The sequence below is a fragment of the Ananas comosus genome, unplaced genomic scaffold (assembly GCF_001540865.1).
Source record: "Ananas comosus cultivar F153 unplaced genomic scaffold, ASM154086v1, whole genome shotgun sequence".
In the NCBI taxonomy this organism is placed as follows: Eukaryota; Viridiplantae; Streptophyta; class Magnoliopsida; order Poales; family Bromeliaceae; genus Ananas; species Ananas comosus.
The window spans coordinates 82,419-88,418 of record NW_017893388.1 but is presented as its reverse complement, the minus strand read 5'-3'; the positions used below and the strand labels follow the sequence as shown (position 1 = coordinate 88,418).

The 6,000-nt window shown below is 38.9% G+C and overlaps 1 long non-coding RNA gene across 1 annotated transcript; it reads right to left on the bottom strand.

The window, feature by feature from the left end:
• Window positions 1-2,006: 2,006 nt before the first annotated feature.
• On the bottom strand, window positions 2,007-3,556 carry LOC109705871. Its single transcript, XR_002214950.1, has 4 exons — window positions 3,348-3,556; window positions 3,160-3,278; window positions 2,968-3,072; window positions 2,007-2,063 (listed from the first exon to the last, which is right to left on the bottom strand). It is a non-coding gene; the product is annotated as an uncharacterized LOC109705871 (long non-coding RNA).
• Between the last annotated feature and the right edge of the window lie 2,444 nt (window positions 3,557-6,000).

The window sequence follows — 6,000 nt, the reverse complement described above, 5'->3', positions numbered from 1 at the left end:
GTAGCACGGAGGCCTCCGTGCTACCAAGTTGTTTTCAATGATGCGGCTTCCAAATCACCGATCGGCTCCGTTAGACTTGATCTATACTATTGAATGCATTTTGAAACTAAATTTCATGGTTTTCCGGCATCATTTACCTATCAAATGAGTAGTCTAAAAATAAACGGCTAAAAATAAAAATCTCATAAAAAATGATGATAAAAGACTTGAATTTAAGATCAGAGAAACTGATCTTACTCTAAATAGTGAAAAGAATTTTCTACAAAAATTTTATCAGATTTGGATTGTTTTACACCGTTAAATTCACAAACGCATCACATCTACCATTAAAATTGTCAATTTTGAGACCTTTTGATCACTAGTCAAATGATGCCGAAAAATTATGAAATTTAGTTTCCAAATATTTTCAATAGTGTAAATCAAGTCTAATGGAGCCGATCGTTGATTTGGAAGCCGCATCCATTGAAAACAACTTGGTAGCACGGCGGCCTCCGTGCTACCAATAGTATACCAGCTTAGCTCTTTATATATATATATCTTTTTGCATTAGAGCCACCTGGTATATATATATATAGTATATATGAGTCCGGCTACTATGCTATCGGTAGCACGGAGCGCTCCGTGCTACCAAGTTGTTTTCGATGATGCGGCTTTCAAATCGACGATCGGCTCCGTTAGACTTGATCTACACTATTGAAAGTATTTGGAAACTAAATTTCAAATTTTTTCGACATCATTTGACTAGTGATCAAAAGATCTCAAAATTGACAATTTTAATGGCCAATGTGGTGTGTTTGTCAGTTTAACGGTGTAAAATAATCCAAATGCGATGAAAATTTTATAGAAAATTCTTTCCACTATTTAGAGTAAGATCAGTATATCTGATCTTGAATTTAAATCTTTTATCATTATTTTTCATGAGATTTTTATTTTCAGCCGTTCAATTTTAGACTACTTGTTTGATAGGTAAATGATATCGAAAAATTATGAAATTTAGTTTCTAAATACTTTCAATAGTACAGATCAAGTCTAACGGAGCCGATCGTCGATTTGGAAGCCGCATCATCGAAAACAATTTGGTAGCACGGAGCGCTCCGTGCTACCGATAGTATAGTAGCCTAGTTCTATATATATATATATATATAGAGTTGAGCTAGAATACTATCGATAGCAAACCGGCACTTTTGCCACCCATTTGTTTTTTATGATGGAGCTTCCAAATCGACGATCGGCATCGTTGAACATGATCTATACCACTTGAAGTGTTTAGAAATCAAATTTTAAATCTTTTTTACATCATTTGCCTAATGATCAAAGGGTTTCAAAATTTATAGTTTTAATGGTCGATATGAGGCGTTTTTTCGTTTAACGGCGTAAAGATATCCAAATCAATTAAATTTTTGTTAGAAAATTCTTAAAACTATTTAAAATAAGATCTATACTCTTGATCTTGATTACAAGACTCCTAGCATCATTTTTTAAAGAATATTCAATTTCAGCCGTTCATTTTTGTGTCCACTCGATGGATTAGAGAACAATATCGAAAATGTATGAAATTTGATTTCTAAATACTTCAAATAGTATAGATCATGTTCAATGGTGTCGATCATCAATTTGGAGGCTCTATCATCGAAAACAAATGGGTGGCAAAAGTGCCGGTTTGCTACCAATAGTATTCTAGCTCAACTATATATATATATTACTGTCACGCCCCGGATTACACGTTCCCCGGGCACGCCGACAGATCCGCCGTATACAAAGAAATTTTTCCTGTATACGAAGCGACAGCTGTACCTGTAAATCATACAATACTACAAACAGTAGTATAGAGCTGCTAAAGTAAACAGAAGCTAAACAAACTGAGTTTCACATACATAGTCCAAAATCCAAAATACAGAGCTACTCGCACTGGCGAGTTAAGTATACTATGTACATGAACCCGAAAATCAAAACGTCTACCTGCAGTAGGGGTGCCTCTAGCTCTGCTCGTCGGGTAGGGCTCTAACTCGCGACGCCCTTGCCTCGATCCGTCTCGGAGAGTGCAGCAGCCGAAACCTGGGGCTCTGCAAAACAGGGGTAACAACAGGGCGTGAGAACTACTGTAAAAACAGGTAGTCCTCAGTGGGTGCCGCCCTAAACAACATCGGTTCACCTACTAAGTCTACAGAAGGGAGCCAGGATAATAGTAAATGCAGGAATGAAATCTACCGCTATGAATCACTACACTATCATGCTCTACACTAACCAACTGTAGGAAATGTCAAATCTGACCCAATCCAATCGGGACTGTAAGCATACCCGTCCCTGGGACTGTGAACACACCCGTCCCTGCCCAGTTGTGACAATCAGCTACCTCTACACTACTGGTCCGTGGAGAGCAAGTCCAACCGGCATGAGCGACACCAACGCAAAAGCACTACGCCCGCCTCCGGAGTGGCACTCGTGGGAGCTACTCAACCGAGTATGCAACGTGTCTCTGTCGAGCTCAAACAGGCTCTAACAAGACAAAGTCAAGTAACCGACTCACACTGGTCTAACAACCAACTAGTAACGTGCCCTCGGCACAATCTGACGCCAAAACGGCGAACCGGGTACACCGTCAACCCCGACGGCACCCAACAGTCCGGAACAGCCTGAACGCTACTGTAAAAATACACTCGGCATCCCAGCACGAGTGTAACTGAAATCTAAACTACCTGGAATACTCACTATGATGATACTGAAACCGTATAAAATCATACCACGGTCCCTAGGGCTAAATCAGGTAGTTAACATATGCCGATCGTTATCGCGTTTTCTCCTAAGTCAAATCCAAGTCCAACATGTATATTCATATTTATTAATCATGTTCTCAAATCGTATTTATCCAAGATATAATCAATGAGATAGAGCTACACATGATTTATACAACTACAAATCATACATGTCGACTAATACTATACTTAGGAATAAACCGATGTAACCCACCTCGCTCGCTAATCCCTGGCAGCACGGAACTCCCCTCGGCTGCGGAACAACCTGCCGAAACGTCCGAAAACCTCCCAAGGCCCGAAGTCAAGCTCCCGCCAAACTCTACACGGCGAATCCGACAATAAGCATTATTTCTGCCTCAAAAACAGTAACAGAGAAGAGCGAAATTTCGACCTAGCAAATCTTTACCAAATCCAGCAAGTAAGGGCTTCGTGGATTCCTCTCGAAGTTCCGAATCCAACAAACCAAGTCCCGTCGAAAACCGACGCTCCTACGCCGAGTACGAACTGAAATACCGACGGTCGACGCTGGAAATTCTGCAAATCAGCACCAAGCTCGAAATGATAATACTTGAAGCAGTGCAACGGAACACTCACCTCAAAGGCTAATCGGACATCGACGCGGCGTCGAGAACGGCGAAAACACATCCTCGCCTAGTTTCCTCGCAACGCTACAATCCCAACCGTACCCTCGAACGGCTTCGCGGCGCGTCGTCGGCGTCAAACTCGTGCTCGCGGCTACCTCCTCCGAGCTCTTTGCTTCGGTTGAACAAAGAGAGAAGTAGAAAGATTAGGCAATGCCCACCTAATTTGTAGATAAGCATGAATACATGCATGGGGGCAGCGTGGCATTATATATATATATATTATGATATATATATATATCTATATGAGGATTACTACACATACACTTCTGGTTGGTATTCGGCTCTAATACCAATTGCAACGACCCGACCCGCTAACAATAATAACTCGTTGGACTCAAACTACCGGCTCAAAATGCTTAAGCTCAGTTACGTGTAGCCCTCATATAAACTGATCGAAATCAATATCCCACCCGATGTTGAACTATTGGGGCGGTACAATGCGATTCGGAGTTATCCGAGGTTGGACACAAAAAACTGGCCGTCAAAGATTGCAATTTCAACTCTGGGTTCATTTCAAAAGAGTTAGTTTAAGTTCCCAAACCTCTTTTATGTAGCTCGGTCTCCAGGTTGCTCAATATGAGCAGTTCTATGAGCATACAGATGAATGGCCAAGGTACTTCGAACGCTGGACAACGAAAAAGAACAACATATCGTATCTCGAGTACGAGGAAGTCGAAGAGTAAAAGGACAGTTCCGATGAAATTGAATGTGAAATTTGCATTGCCTAGCTTCTCTTATACACTCAATGCATATATGCAGGGTTGATCGCATGAAAGGGTTCGGAGGGATATTATTTGATGCCATGACGGGCTTAGTTTAGACTGGGCGAGATCAGCTGCTGATTGAGAACTTGAATTAACGCTGCGTTAGCTAACAATAGGGAGAAAATTGGAGGATTGAGATTGTTATCAACAGAACAAATTAAAATGTGATAGACCTACTTTCAAACTCTCTTTCTTTTAGTAGTATTGTGCTTGTGCAATACTTTAGCCGTCCGATGAATAGGATCGAGTAATGAGAGATCTCAGCAGCCTGATGAATTGTGGCACCCTAATAGTCTAATATCGGATAAGGTGAGAGAGTGTGAGAGGCTTATATATGACAGACACACCAGAACTGATGGTTTGAACACAACGAGTTATTAGTGCTAGTGTGTTGAGTCACTATAGTTGGTATGAGAGCTGATTTATTGGCTGCAAGTGTATGGTCACCTCACATTGCCTAGTGATCTTAGGCTATGCGTGTGATTCAGCTCACGAGAACGCACGTCAAGACCTAAAACGGAAAAAATATGTGACACACTAATAATCTCATATCAGATAATGTGGGGGAGAATGTGAGGGCATTATGATACTTTCGAGATTCAGCCGATATTATCGAAGTCAGTTATCAAACGGGATTTCGGCCGAAATCATCATGATTCAGTTTTCAAATGAGATTCGAGTTCCGGGGCGCTAAGCCTGTAAATACAACCCAGGCGAATAGAGACATGCACCTTCTTTCTTAGCAACAACAACATACCAATTATTGAGGTGATTCTAAATTAGGAGAGACACTACCTTCTTCCACAACAACAACAACGTATCAATTAAATATTCAGGCAATCCAAAGTAGTAGTAGTTCCTTTGTTCACAATAAAAGTATGATAGCATAGTTCTAGTCGATCAATAGGAAAGTAGTAGAAGTGGCACTAGGTAGCTACATTAGCCTGGTATTTTAGCTATCTAGCTAGAGATCCATGCTGAAATCTCAGATATTTAGGGTCCTTCAGTTGAAGCCAAAGGCCAACCAAAACCATCCGTCCAAGTTTGGTTAGAGTCAAGCGGCCGAACGTAGTGTGCTTTCGTAGAGGTCAAGTCACAGTGCGCACTGTGACTTGACCTCTACGAACGAGAAAAAAAAAGTTAATAGACAAAATTATATGCAAGACAATTCGAAAGAATAGGACCAGCTTAAGACTGGCTCTGATACTATGTTATCTATATGAGATATATGCATCAAAAATCGAATCGAGATTAATTTTAGCACATCAAGATTTGTTTTTGATGATACTACATAAAAGAATGATTTAATAGAAATTTATTTAATAATATATATGTCGTAATACCCAACTCTAAGTGCATAGTAGAGATAAAATAAGTGGATGTTTGGTCTAGATTTTGAGAACTAATTTTAGGGTGAAAAGTGATTTTTCCTTCAATAGAGAGTTTGGTAATGTCTTTTTCAAAATTTGATTCTGATTTTTAGAATCAGTTTTCAGATTTTTGAGACCCAGGACAAAAAAATGCTAAAACTGCTTTCTAAAATTTGATTCTAATTTTGGACTCAAATTTTAAATTTTAAATTTAGATATTAAATTTCAAAATTCAACTTTTAAATTTTAAATTTTAAATTTAAGATAAAATTTAAATTTTGAAAATTTATAATTTAAATTTGAAAATATATTTTTCATTTGCAAATTTCAAATTTTAAATTTTAAAATTCAAAATTTAATTTTTTATATTTTATATTTGAGATAATTGCTCATATACCCTTCGAAACTTCGAAAATATTTCATTTATCCCTACTTTTTTTTTTTCTTTCCAATATAACCCTCATATGTT